This window comes from Mchenga conophoros, linkage group LG22 (assembly GCF_057382185.1).
Source record: "Mchenga conophoros isolate Kocher_MC1m ecotype Shallow Benthic linkage group LG22, M_conophoros_male_GT1.1, whole genome shotgun sequence".
Lineage (NCBI taxonomy): Eukaryota > Metazoa > Chordata > Actinopteri > Cichliformes > Cichlidae > Mchenga > Mchenga conophoros.
In genome coordinates, this window is record NC_140546.1 from 17670268 (window position 1) to 17684663 (window position 14396).

The 14396-nt window shown below is 40.1% G+C and overlaps 1 protein-coding gene across 1 annotated transcript in view; it reads left to right on the plus strand.

The window, feature by feature from the left end:
- Window positions 1–14396, plus strand: part of LOC146549243 (teashirt homolog 1-like) — a 142447-nt gene that overhangs the window by 56447 nt on the left and 71604 nt on the right. Inside the window, exon 2 of the mRNA XM_085262322.1 lies at window positions 6852–7088. The gene's annotated coding sequence lies outside the window, so the exon portion shown is untranslated. The remainder of the gene's footprint in view (window positions 1–6851; window positions 7089–14396) is intronic.

Here is a 14396-nt window from a genome sequence, read left to right on the forward strand (position 1 = left end):
AGCGTGATCCTTCATAGCATTATCATGACAGCTCCATTTATAACCAGATGAATATCATAGATGACAAATACAGTAAATGGCGAAAGGCTTGCTGCATTAGGCTGTCTGAATGATAAACTCGACTGATTGAACCATTCGAGGGGTTTCACTTAAGACTGACTTGTAGCTGTTTCACACACGCCTCCTAAGTAGCTCGCGGTGTAATAACTCAGTCAACGCGAGAGGACCTGTGTCTCGCTGTTAGTAAAAGGGCAAAAAGATGGCTTTGGAGTTCAAAGCGACACCGGGACGAGACAAACATGTTTGCTGGAAACTCGTCTGCATATAAGGTAAAAATGTAAAGGCATCATTTCGAATGTATAAAAATCAATTCCATGAAAAGCCTGAAATAAGAACTTCACTATCAGATCGTTATCAGAAACTATAAACGAGACAACATAACATGCCAGTTGAAGATCAATTAAAAGAAGCCAAAGGACTGAGATAACATGTTGGCCTTGAATAAGTTCAGAATTTCCTCCACATGTATATAAATGTGTCATACAATCTGGCAACTCAACGGTTAGGACCACTGAGGTATAATCATAAATAATAAATAAATCAGGAGGAGCGGTTTCCTTCCAGGATTTCCTTTTAACGGACAAATTGTTAAGTTTTATATTTGTACCAGCTGTAAAAATTTGGGATTGGGCTCAGACCACAGATAGCAAAAATTACAGATGTTACAGAATAAAATACAGTATAATGAGTGAATGATGAATAGTTGCAAGTCTAGTAGAAATGGTAAGAGGTAAGAAGAAAGCCCAACAAGGAGTCTTTGATGATGAAACACACTAGGAATAGCTGCTAAACATATTTTTTTTATCCAAGTCAAACGTGATGTAAAACAAGAACTAGATTTGTCTTGAAAATTTAGAGTTGAAATAACACATGACTAAAGGCTCATTTGCATGGAGTGTGTCTCGCAAAGTTTGAAGATGGGACTGTCAGACTCCATTTATGTATTGTTATCACACTAAAACGCTGCTATCCGTTGCACATGACCTCCAATAAGGATACACATGAATGATAACAAAGCTTCAAACAAAGAAATGTTGCAGAGTTGAGACTTTTGGTGTGATCTCAGTTTGAGGTGAAAGCTAATTTAGAGCTGCAGCGTGACCTGCTCGATCGGAGATTACCGGTTTGGAAAGTAATGTGTCAAACTTTGCCGACAATCTCAGGACCGTTACTTCACAGGAGACCGCTCGTGCCTCAGTTTATTTTTATTGAGCCTGATTTTCTAAGGGCATTGGCGCAGAGGCTTTGTGCAAATTCCTGCCACCTCCAACCACCTCTGGCACTGTTAAAATCATCAAACCTAAAAGGCACTGTTGCCTCCTTAACGACTTGTGGCACACCTTTTCTTGTGATCCTGATTTGCTTAATTCTAATTTTCAACATCTCACACTATTCTTTTTAGAAAAGGTATTCTTTCTTCATCTGCTGATTTTGTTTAATGTCAATTTCTACTTAAAATGGGCATCTATTTTTGTCACCAGACAAGATTTATTACCACCACACAGGTGACAGCGAACTTGGCTGAAATTAGAATACGTTTTGTCCATGACATGGGCACATCCATGGAGGGGCTGCAACCTTGTAGGCTGTTTCCTGCTCAAGGGAAAGGCACCTGTGAGTGTGTGTGCGTGCTCTGAAGGATACTGTATGCAGACATATATACTATATAGAAGAAGCGAAAACCCGTAAGAGAAAAAGTCAGAATGTGGAAATGCAGGTGAGCTGGGGAATTAGGGATATTCTTGGGCAGAGTTTAGGGGACACTTCACTGATGTATCTCCACTGGCCTGAATTCACAGTTGGGGTGTTTTATCTGCTTAACGGTGTCACCTTCAGAACCTGGCAAACTAAATTTCCAGTGCAATGTAGCAGTAACATTAATACGCTAGCCTTGCTTGATTTAATGTTCCTGGGTTAGACATACAAATCAGTCCAAAGCAATCTTAAGAATTTCACTACTAAAGTGTCTTTTTGTCCTTTGATTAGTAAGTGCTGAAAGGGCTAAAGTGGTAGCATTGCTGAGCTACTAATGCACAAAAACTGGCTGAGAGTTGTCCATCATTGGTCATGATGCCCATAGGTTGCACTTAACATATCATACTAATAGAAGACAAAGTATAGTTGCTGCAAATTGTTTACGAGGTAGTAAAATCTTTCCCTTGAGAAGTGATCTGTAAGAGATAACGGCGATATATTTTGAGGTGACATGCTTTGCGTACCTACTCTTTTGCAGCCGAGCCAGGAAATCTTTTCACACTCTTTCACGTTTCCACTCTTTTTACTCCCTCGCAGGTTTCTACAAAATAAAAGCGACAATCTTTGGAGATGTTTCCTCTCTCACCTCCTCCGCAGGGGTCAGATTGCTTTCCTTCACACTGCTCGCGGAGCGCTTCCTGGGGGTCAAGAGGCTTATTTTGTTAATTGATTGTAAGCGTTGTATGACAGCTCGGCTCCCTTGATACTGGTGAACAAGTCTGACAAAGAGCCTGGTCACCAGCAGCAGTGATTGATCTGTGGGATCGATAGCTAGCGGTTAGTGCAAATACAGAAAAGGTTCACGTTGGCTGCTAATGGTGATGTTTGCGGGTTTCCACCTGGTCTAATTATTTTCGAAGGCACTGACAGCTGGTAATCCTTCGCTGTTTGTCTTTTTTTGTCGCTTATGGGTAAAAAATGGCACTTGGACTCATCAGAGAGATAAAATTTCCCCTAAATTACATAAAAAAAGGTTGTTTGTTCTGGGGAATTGGTTTTGTTAATGCAACTTTTGTCCCCTTCGCAAACTGGTCTGTTTTCAGCTATGCTGTTTACAACCTGTAACCTTCCATCAGGGCTGTGAGAGGAAGTTGATAAAAGGACAATGAAGGAGGATGGTATTACGATGGAATGTAACAACGCCATAGAGTAACCATTAATCCGCTCCCCTTTTTCCCCCTTCACACTCTACTCATTTGACCATTTCCCCATCACTGCCAACTTCAGGAGCATCAAATTACAAACAAAAAAATCAGCCTTCGTCACAGCTGAGGCTCACACGCGCCAAGTTGGCAGGCTTTGGCGGCGGGCATCATTCGAATGTGTCTGCTCTGATATTTCCCCTTTATCTCCCATGACCTGATAATGTGAACCCTCTAATGAAGCTATTGTGTGCCTGTCCAAAGCCATTGTCTTCCAGAGGGAACTTTCTTTTCTCTATTCGACATGTGCTACCCTCACTGATGAGCACACCTGTAATGGCCACATCTCTGGCTTCTGACTTTGTATGCCTTATCATTGTTCTCAGTTTTGGTCAGTCTCCTACTATCTGCACAGGCAATTTATTCTTCTCTTCCGACGCATTTTCTCAGTTTATCTTTGTAATTGTGGTTGTTTGATGCCCAAACCTGCTAGGACAAAAAGGTTACAAACGCTGATTGAAGTGTTAATAGTCAATGTTTACCTAAAAACAGGAAGTTTATGCATCTATTAACACCTTCATTGTGCAGTAGTTTTGTTGTGTACACACTTGGGATAAGAAATTATCACAAGATAGAGCTCACTCTGAAAAATCGTACATACAGTACAGCATATTTACAAGTTGATCAATTCTAGCATGTTGGTTAGAATTAACTGAAATAGATGTCCTGCCTCTTGCATGCTCTGCCCATATCTACACAAAACTGATTATTTTCAGCAGTATGACTGAACCAGACTACTCCCTATGGTTTGCAGTATGTTACAAAGGCTAATTTCAGACAATGGCTGATTGTTCTGACATTATCCAGAGTGGGGAAATTGTGAAACAAAGCTTGCATATACCGGTAATATATTTGGCTGAGATGTCTGTTGTGCTTTAGCCACTCAAAATGCTGGCTGACTGTGACATACTTTAAACTGGACAGTGTTTTGATCATTGTGATGAAACCAGCTGATTTATTTTTGTCTCCAGAATGTAAAAGAATGTACTTTACCTCCACCGGCGCTCATCTGAGGTGGTGTCTGCGATGCTGTTATCGCACTGCGTACTTTTTGTTACCCTGTTATTGCATGCACAAGGAAAACGTATGTGAAGGTGATTTACATTCATGTCTAACACACTTGTCAGAGACTGAACTGACTGCTCACGTTCATGTTTAAATGTCATATTCCACTGCATTCCCCCTGACAAAGTCAGAGATATTTCTTCTTTATCCATAAGAAAAATAAAACACAGGAGCGTGGATGAGTATGTGACTGCCTTCTTTCATTTTTCATTTCCTTATGTAAACATTGTTGTGTTAGAGGAATATCATTTTTCTAAGATGCAAGAGTAAATTTTTCTTTCATGCCAAGATTTCCTGAAACTCATACCAAGAGTGACACACTCAGTGTGCTCGCAGACAGTGAGAGCCAAGCAACGAAGACACCTTTGATGAAGCAAGCAGAAAAGCCTTTGATGTAGTGTGAGTTTATGAGGCTGATTCCAGCTGCTTTGTGCTCCTCAAGGCCGTCCTCCTACGACTTCTCCCACCAAATTAGAAATGGCACCTGTACACCTCCCTTATTCTTAAACAATCAGCGTTCGCTGTTTTCCTCTTGTTTGTCTGCTGCATTGCCACATAACATATTTGTTCTATTATGTACAGCTCACCGTGGAGGTTGTACAGAATTAAGCAGTGGCAAAAAGAGAACCACGTTAAAAGCAAGTATGGGACAAACATTCGTCTGTCTCTTTTCTTCTCTTTTCTTTTCATATTTAGCTTCTGGCTAAATATAAATAATAGTGGGAAATATTCTGGGTCAAATTTGACCTTTATCTTAGCTCAGGAATTCTAGCCCCCCAAAAATCCCTTATAATAAGTTTCACTATCAAATTTGGTACCACTGATCTATTCATGCATAAACAGCCTGTCTGACTTTGATAACAGGATGATTAATCCTCAAATAATGCTTCAGAGATCTATAGTGATCAATATTCATTAATATTAGCTGGCACTCAGAACACAAAACATAAAAATGGGTTATTGCTAAACACTCTGTCTATTAAAAGCAGTGGTGGGCAACCTTGCAACATAGGGCAGCATCAATATTTTTATTTATGTGTGTTTTGAGTCGCTTTAAGGAAACATTCTAAGTATATAAGAGCCAACCACTTACCCACCTCTGGGTGCTGGGTGGATGTGTCGATGACCAGCTGTCACAGTGTGAGAGGCGGGCACACTGTAGACAGACCACTGTCCATCACACGGCCAGCTTAATTATGATATAATTGACCAAGTGGATACATTTAAATTACAGCGATGATACCAAAGTTTAACTAATATGTGTCAACTTAAGCCCTTTTCAGTATTTCATATAGATATGAACTATAATGTTTAGCCATTATGGAATGAGAAACTTTAATTTTTTCATAACATGACATAATTATCATATTTATATTCAGTGAAATATATATGATAGTCTTTTTTGTATTCTAAGTCTTGTCAAAACAATATTAAACAATAAAAGGTTTAATATTGGCCCCTAGATATATAAGACTAAATGCATATAGAACATAAATTTGGCATTCAGTACTTACATAAATGTAGTTTGCATTCGCCACTGATTATATTTTACATCCTTATTAAATGACAGAACTCTGTATTTAATACTGTAATTTTCAAGCATGACAGTGCTGGTAAATGTTTCTTAAAAGTATAATTGATATTTCAAAAATGTTCCGTCTTACTTAGTCTATGCTGTTGTTTGTTTGCACAGCAGAACAACATAGTGCGTACAGCGTTGGAGCATTTTATATTTTTCAGGTGTGCCTGCTTATGATGAAGCCACTACAGAAGTCTCATACTATCAGGAAACAGCTGTCCAGCTCTAATCTTTTTATGAGCGATATGCTGTTTTTAATGAAAGCCCTCGCAGCTCTCCACAATCAGCTGGCCATATCAGAGCTTATATTTCATCCTGCTATTGTGATGTCATCACCAGGCGCAGGCATAATACATAATTCCCTGTGTTATGACAAACTGTGGCCTCAGGCCAGAGAGGTATATGAACGCTTTTGGGCCCATGTCAAGTCCATGCCATTTGTGCTGGAACAATCGCTCTCGGCTTGTTGGTTGATCATATGAAATAAGGGCTGGCATCAAACAACAAATAGGTCAGGGCCATTTGAATAAAAAAGTGAGGAAGTCAAACGAATGGCTTTGCAGCTTGAGATGCCAGTGGTTCTCTGTCTCACTCCTTTCCTGCATAAATGCAGTAGGCTTCATTCTCAAAATAGTAAAAAGCAGTGGCATAGTTTTTCTTTCGCAGTTACCCTGAACAGCTTCAGTCAAAATATAAATATATATTGATATATTACTGGTATATGTAAGTTATATTTTAATTAAACATTATTTGTGTCCTTTAATTGGTCAACATATAAACTGCTACCATTTTTTGTATTTCTATATTCAAGCCTTTCAGAAACCTTGCATCAAAGCATCAGTGGAGGTTTGTCTGGAACAGCAATATGCTTTTTATTCAGCAGTTATAGTATTTATTTTACTGTATATATCTTTGTTACTGTCAAGGCTTAAGAGACTGGAGGGAAAGTACTTAATTTTGACAATATGTACAAAAAACCAAAGTGAAAATGTGATTAATGCTTTCACTGTAATTACTGAAGTCATTTGGGGAACATAAATGTACCGAATGGGGTTCATTCCTTGGGCACCGTGAATGCCCAGGGAAACCATCAAATAGAAATACAGTTGTTATTTTTTTTTGTACTTGTGAAGAACGACTGATCCACTAGCTAAAACCAGTGGCTAACTCGTTTCTCCATCTTATCTCAGGTTCTTCCCGTGGATAGAACTCAGCTTCCCCATCTCAGGCTACAGCTGGAGGATCCCCTTGCATCACCTACAACCAGAACCTGCACACGGACAGCTGGGTTGTGTACCACTGCTGAGCTCACAGAGACTACAGAGCTGAAGTAAACAGTGAAGCTGGAGTCCATCCATGAGAGGAGAGACAGGTGAATGATACCCAGGACCTCAACAAGTCTTGGTCCTGGGTACTTACCTGGGAAAGTAAGTCCATACACTACTTTCATATGAAGCACTTTAAATAGATATTTCAGTTTGGTCCAGGATAGCCAAGTGACTGCAAGGCAAACACTGAATTTAAATAGAGCTATAGTGCTACCATGGCTAAAATAAAATATTATATTATATCATATCATTTTAAAAAAGGCTGATTAAATTATAGAACATGATTTGACTGCAATCCTAATGCTGAAGATTTGGGGTTCCGCCTTGTTTGCTAAAGCTCTTTTCACAAGCAGGCGGATTAATGCTGCATATGAGATTCTCACAATTGTGATAAAATAACAAAAATTCCTATTTTAAAAAATGAAATCTATCAAACTCTCAAATTACTGTTTGGAAACCTGAGCATAAACACAGGCTGGTAGTGAATTCAGGGAAGCAGAGTGTTTGCTGTTGTTTGCAGTGAGCCGGCCCCACCCTCCAGCTCTCAGCCCCCAAAATCTTTATCTGCTACATGATGCATGAAAGCGCAGTGCCTTCTCAAACAACTTTACATGACCCCTGACCCCATCTGCACAGATGCAATATGGCCTCGCTGCCACCATCCATTTCGGCCTGTGGAGTAGATTCAATGAATTTTTATTATGCCGCACGTGTATGTCACTCGGTTCGACTCTTTCTTTTGATCCTCATCGCCACCAATGTGTCTTGGAAATACATCACTTGAAGATGTTAGATGTTTGTGGCTTTTGTGAAAAAAAAAAAAAAAAAAGAAGAAGAAAAAAAGAGCTCCAGTTTCACGTTCCATCTTTTTATTTGCTGAAATCTAAAGTAAAATCTGCACAGTAGGTAGTACATATTGGTTTTTTTATTTGTTTTCTTACTTCAGATGACAATTCCAGCAGGATTGTGACAGGCAGATTTCCAACCAGGCTTTCTGGCAAACACCAAACTGAAGATAGATTTGAAATTCTGTCCTTTATAAATTTTGGCTATCTCCGTTGAAAATCTGGCATTGTCGTTTATTAAAAGCTTACATGTGTTCAAATTGGTCCTGTCCAACAATTTTTGCCTGTTCTGCTGCTTTTGGGTGCCCGGCGTTGGTTTTTGAGTTGGACCGATATTTCTCTGTGTTGAGAAACTTTTTTTTTTTTCATGTGAATATTTGCGAATTTAATATATTTCAGGACTGCAACAGTTTGCTTTCTGCATCAGCAGCCTGCAAACTGAAAATGGTGATTTTATGGGATTGTGTTTAAATGATGGTTTTTAGGGCTGTCACTCAGTCTGCACCACTGAGAAAAGCCTGTATGTTCATCTACCTTATTCAGTGTCTTTTTTTGTTTCCTTCTGAAGCCTCTCAAATTGTCAGTGCCAGGCAACAACTATATGTTCCCCAGAGGGAGCCCAAATATCCAGGGAATCAGGCGTCATTTAGCCTGTAAGAGCCTTTTTCTTTCCCTGACACTCTGTATTGCCTTTTATTTCCTCCCCTCTCTTCTACTCTCGCTATCCTCTCTGCCTCCCAGCTGTACAAACATTCAATCTCATTAGGTGGTCTCATTCATTCTTCCCTCAGCCTCCTCACTTTCCAGCCCACTGTTTTTGATGAGTTTTTAATCTTTTGCGCTTTACTGGACGCTGATGTACAGTATACAGCTCTGTCTGTGTTTATTTTCACTGTTTTTTTTAATTTTATAAAATCGGCTCGCAATGCATCTATTTTATGAGAAGGCAGAAATCTGAATATAATCTCTGTCCGCTTCTTCACGCCGCGTCTTTAATCGTCTTCCCTCTAATTGCACCATATAACACTTCCTACCTTCCTGACTGTCCTCATCCTCTTCAGCCTTCTCACTAAACTCATATCCATCTCTCTTACTACACTGTCCTCATTTACAGGGATCGAAATCAAAAAAAGACCAACTTTAAGTGTCACCCTGCTTTCTAGCCAGATTTCATAATAAGATTTCAGATTAAATGCTATAGTAATGGAACACTAGCCCATTTATTTTACAGTGATACTATTTTTTAAGAATTAGAAGTGATGGAGTTGTTGAGTTCGATTTTAGCGGTGTAATGAAACGCTTCTGAGTGAGTGCACTTTCATTTCGAGATCATATTGGACCATTTGCTCCCTTTACAATTCACAGCCCTGTGTTTTGGGAATTAAACCATTTATATCCTTGCTGGTGGGCCCCAAGCAGATACATTGTTTAACTGTCACAGATGACAGGGATAAAGCAGGGATAAGGACATAGTACTGTAACATGGTGCCGCTGTGCGTATGTGTGTCATTGTAAGCGTTTATACGCCTCTACTTATGAGAGTGACTGCATAGAGTACCGCAGATAAGACTGTCTTTTTACTGCACAGTCCCAGAGTTGTACAATAATGCGCACAGGGACAATAAAGATTTAAACAAGCACACTTGCTGTTTGTGCTTCTGTACTCACCGAACACTATGTGCACAAAGACTGAGTGAATTGAATTGGGGGATTTTTCTTTTAATATATGAACAATAATCTTTCTCAACTGTCCAATACATTTTTTTTTTTTTTACAAGAAAAAGGGAGAAAAAGGATTATTATTGTCTGGTAAGTTAAGAGTGAGCAGAGCACAAATAAATGCCATTGCATTGATGTGTGGAGGTAGTTTGAAGAGGATTTAGAGACATTTTAATCGAGAATTCACATCAAATTTACCTTAACTTTCAACGTTTGAAGGGCATAAATGATAGAGTAAGTCATAAGCTACTCGTTTAATTTTCAGGGGGAACTTTGTGGGCTCTTCTGAGCAGATGCCTATGTCTTCATTAGACTTTGTGTCTAATGACGTGCTTTGTCTCTGGGTCTGTGTTTCTACAACACTGTTCCATTATCACTAAAAATAAACTGCTAACATCCAGAAAGGACTATTTGTTTATCATACTATAAAAATGGCGTACTTTATGTCCCTGTACATCTTGTTTTATATCAGTGCTTATGTAATACATTCATACATGTCCTTTGTATAAGCGAGTGTGCGAGAGGAAAGCAGCAGCTGCCAGGATGTGATGACTCAATTTCTTGACAACCCTGGCACTGAGCAGCTATTTGGAAAAACTGAAGGAGATACTGGCTGATGAGGAACTGCAACTGCCTATTAATTTGAGCAAGGGGAGGGCGTGTGGGAAGAAGAGGTCGCACAAAAAAAGTCTTTGCTAGCTTGAATGTAGAAATCTAACAGAGATAATATTCTATTGCTCCATTGTTTCTTTGTTTTGCTACGGTGTTTTTTGGGGTAATTAAATAAAAGCACCATTTGTTTGTCAGTTTTCCCACAGCAGTATTTTCACCTACAGCCTTCCTTGATTATCTTAAACTTTTGGCGGCGGAACAAATTCTGTTAGTTAAAATGTGACGTGTAAAACAAATGACTAGCTCCTTAGATTGTTCTTCTCCAGAAATGGTGTACCCACTGTCATGTATATCACTGTCCTTCAGCTGTTTGTTAACACAGATATCTACTTAGCCAATCACATGGCAGCACCTCAATGCATTTAGGTATGTAAACACGGTCAAGGCAACCTGCTTAGAATAAGGAAATAAGTACTCTACTTTGAGCATGGCATGATTGAGAATGGTCTGGGTGGAAATTCTTTGTTTGAGGTCAGAGGAGAATGGTCTGGCTGCTTTCAGCTGATAGGAAGACAACAGTATCTCAAATAACTACCTGTTACCACAGTATCCAGAAAAGCGTCTATGAATGTACAGCACTTCGATCCATATGGGCTTCAGCAGCAGACTCACATCTGCCAAGAATTGGAAACAATTTGCACGGGTTCACCGAAATTGGACAACAGAAGATTTGAAAAATATCGCCTGGTTCAATGAGTCTGTTTCCGCTGTGACTTTCAGATGGTAGCGTCAGAACTTGGTGTAAAGAACGAGCAAGCATGGAGCTGCTGCTTTTGTGACATGTGGGGGTGTTTTCATGGCACTCTTTGGGCTTCTTTGAAACAACCAAGCATTGTTTAAATGCCATGGCCTAGTTGAATATTGTTGCTGACCATGACCATGCTTTTTTATACCGATCATCTGATGGCTGGATAACACATCATTGGCACAAATTATCTCAAACTGGTTCCATGAACATGTCAATGAGTTCCCTGCACTCAAATGGTCTCCACGGTTACCAGATCTCAATCCGATGGCGCACCTTTGCGATGTGGTGAAACGGGGGATTCATATCATGGATTTTCATCCAAGGAATCTGTATCAACTGGGTGATGCTATCATGTCAACATGGACCAAAATCTCTGAGAAATATTTCAGGTACCTTGTCGAATCTATGCCACGAAGAATCAAAGCACTTCTGAAGGCAGAGTCCAACCCAGCACCTGCTAAATATAACTGATAAGGTGAGTGTATGTACATCTACATTATTGACTCCAAGCAAAAAACACTAAAGTATGTAAACCTATCATAGACTCCACTGAGAACTGTTTCAAGGTCATTCAGTGGACATAACAGCTTCCTCCATATGTAGCTTATCTTCATCCAATCCCTGTATCACATCTGACAGAGAGAAAATAGCCACGTTCTATGTACAGTACAACACACACTCGGTAATCTAGTCGCTATGAGATATAGATAACCCCAGAAACCACAGGTAACACACAAACAAATCACGAGAAGTTCACTTTATCAGCAGCCAAAGGAGACCTGGCAACCTGTCTCCGTGCTATTGTTAATCGTTCTTTCTCTCTCTCTCCAGCCTCCATCTGTCTTTCCCCCTTTTCTTCCTCCCATGATCTCTCTCGCTCTCCTCCTTCTCCTTCCCACTTACTCCTTCCCTCTCTCACTCCTTCGTTGAAGCCCACAATTTAATAACCTCAAGTGCTGTCAGAGGAGGCATTGAAAAATGGCTTCTATAAAACATAACGGCCTTAATCAGAGTGCGCCGAGGATTCTCCCTGCTGCTGCTGATTCCACCCCCTCCTCCCTCCCTCCCCCCCAATCCCCGCCTCTAATGAATTAATGTTGAAATATGCAGGGGCTCAGTAGTCATTAGATGTGCGCCGTGAGACGTGATTTAAGATGGCTGCCTTTATGTGTCTGCCAGGCAAGATGGAGCGGGACGGGCCCGGCTGGACAGTGATTGTCTTGACTGACTGAGCCAAAAATGCTTAAGATCACCCTTTGTTGAGGGTGATAAGTTACCGCGTATGTTTTTCTCCCAGCCTTTTGTAGGCCCAAATTGTAGGCCCAAATTATGTGATCAAGAAAAAAAAATGGCGTGTTCTTTTCGTGTGAATATGACCGTATATCAAGTGGGATACAGCGATGTGGGCTGATATGTTGAGGAGATTCATTTTCTTTATCCAGCAGCCAGCCAGATAAAGTATCCTTTATCCAGTTAGTCAGGTCTCTCTTGAAGGAGAGACTTTTAATCTCGGTGAGATTTCTTTTTTTTTTTTTTTTACTTGGATAAATAAAGTAGCACAGTGTGACATGCTTTAGCTATAGCATACAATCCAGTAATTATATGGATTTCCACTCCTCCCTCAAAGCATAGATTAACCCCTTGGATCTGCAATCTTATGGTCTGGTAGTAGCCAGACTGTGATGTTCCTGCTCATAGCTGGGCTAGGTCAACACATTGATTAGCTCAGTTTGTGAGATCATGCAGGCATTACATTCACTGCCATTTCTCTTAGCAGAAAAAGCAGGGATGCTACTAAAACAGCTCATCTGTCGACGTGTCCCCAAAAGTCGCAGCCGAATGGAAATCTCGTGACCCTGAAACTGAGAAGGCGACGTGGAATTTCAGCCATCATTAAGGTTTTAAGCTACATCTGTGATTTTCCTTCAGTCAAAATCTTTTCTGCGTTTGCAAACTACTTTCAACTTGAAGCTCATATGAATCAAACTGTAAAGTGAGTGATTTTGTGCTGTTTTGCTTACAAAATCTTAATTAGTGATGCTGACTTAATCATCTGATGCTGTAGGATGAGCTATTTTGGTTGAACACTTGATGCATCAACTTAACAGCTGTCAACTGTGTAGAAAAAATGACGTTTTGAAGGAGGATCAGTAATAAAATCCAGAAGCAATACCAAAGGAAATTGCTGCCACAGTAAACTGATTTGATGAAGAGAGAAAACCAAAATAAAACACTTTTGCCACGTTGCCGTTGAAGATTCGGGTCATGAGTGACCACAAGTGACAACTTATGATGATTTTTTTTTTCAATAAAATAATCTAAACATAGCAACAGAACACCAAACCTTGTGAGGGAGAAACATTTCCAGGAGCCACCTCATAATCCCAACACTGATTCAGCAGGTTAAGGCTCAGTGTCGCTCACTGATGTGGACTGAATGTTTTGTCCTTCTCACCAGTTAACCAGCTACAAAGCCAACCCCGGGCCTCGGACCAGTACCGGTCCGTGAGTCGTTTGGTACCGGGCCGCGAGAATTGAGGCTCAGGTGTGAAATGTATGGTTTTCAGGGGTTTTATCGGTTTTCAGTGTTATTTTGTTATCGTTTTGATCGTTAACTCGGTTTTCCTGGGTCTTTTCACGTGTGTTATGAATAAATCTTCTTTTTTTCAGTACCGGTACTAGTTTTATTTTGTTGTATTTATCCACGACACATTAAAGGCCGGTCCGTGAAAATATTGTCGGGCATAAACTGGTCCGTGGCGCAAAAAAGGTTGGAGACCGCTTCTCTACAACCATCAGAGAGTAGTGAGAAAAGAGAAAATGTGAGTGACCTGCAGTTCTGTGAGTAAAAATGCCTCGTTAATGTCGGAGGGTAAGAGGAGAATACCCAGACTGCTTCAAGCTTATAGGAAGACAACAGTAAGTCAAAAAAACCACTTATTACAACGAAAATATGCAGAAGAGCATCTCTGAATGCCCAACACGTCTAACCAGAAGGCCTACAGCAGCAGAGGACCACACTGGGTGCCACTCAGCTGTCAGCTATGAACAGGAAACTGAGGCTACAACTCACCAAAGTTGGACAACAGACAAATCTTACCTGGTGTGATGCGTCAAGATTTCTACTGCGACATTCAGTTGATTTATTTCAGGCAGAAAGGGTGTAGGCAGCTTATACACCCCTACCTCTCATACTAATAATATATTTTTCGCCAACCACAAATTGACAATACAACAGAACATAGTATTTCATAATTACTTTAATTTCAAATAAGTGAAATATCAATAAACTTCTTAATTAACATTTGAACATGATGAAAGTTCCATTTAACTTCAAAACATTACTGTTGTTATTCCATAAATTTACTCGCGTAACAGGAAGCAATGCTAAAGTCTACCTGAGCATAGTTGCTGACTGTGTCC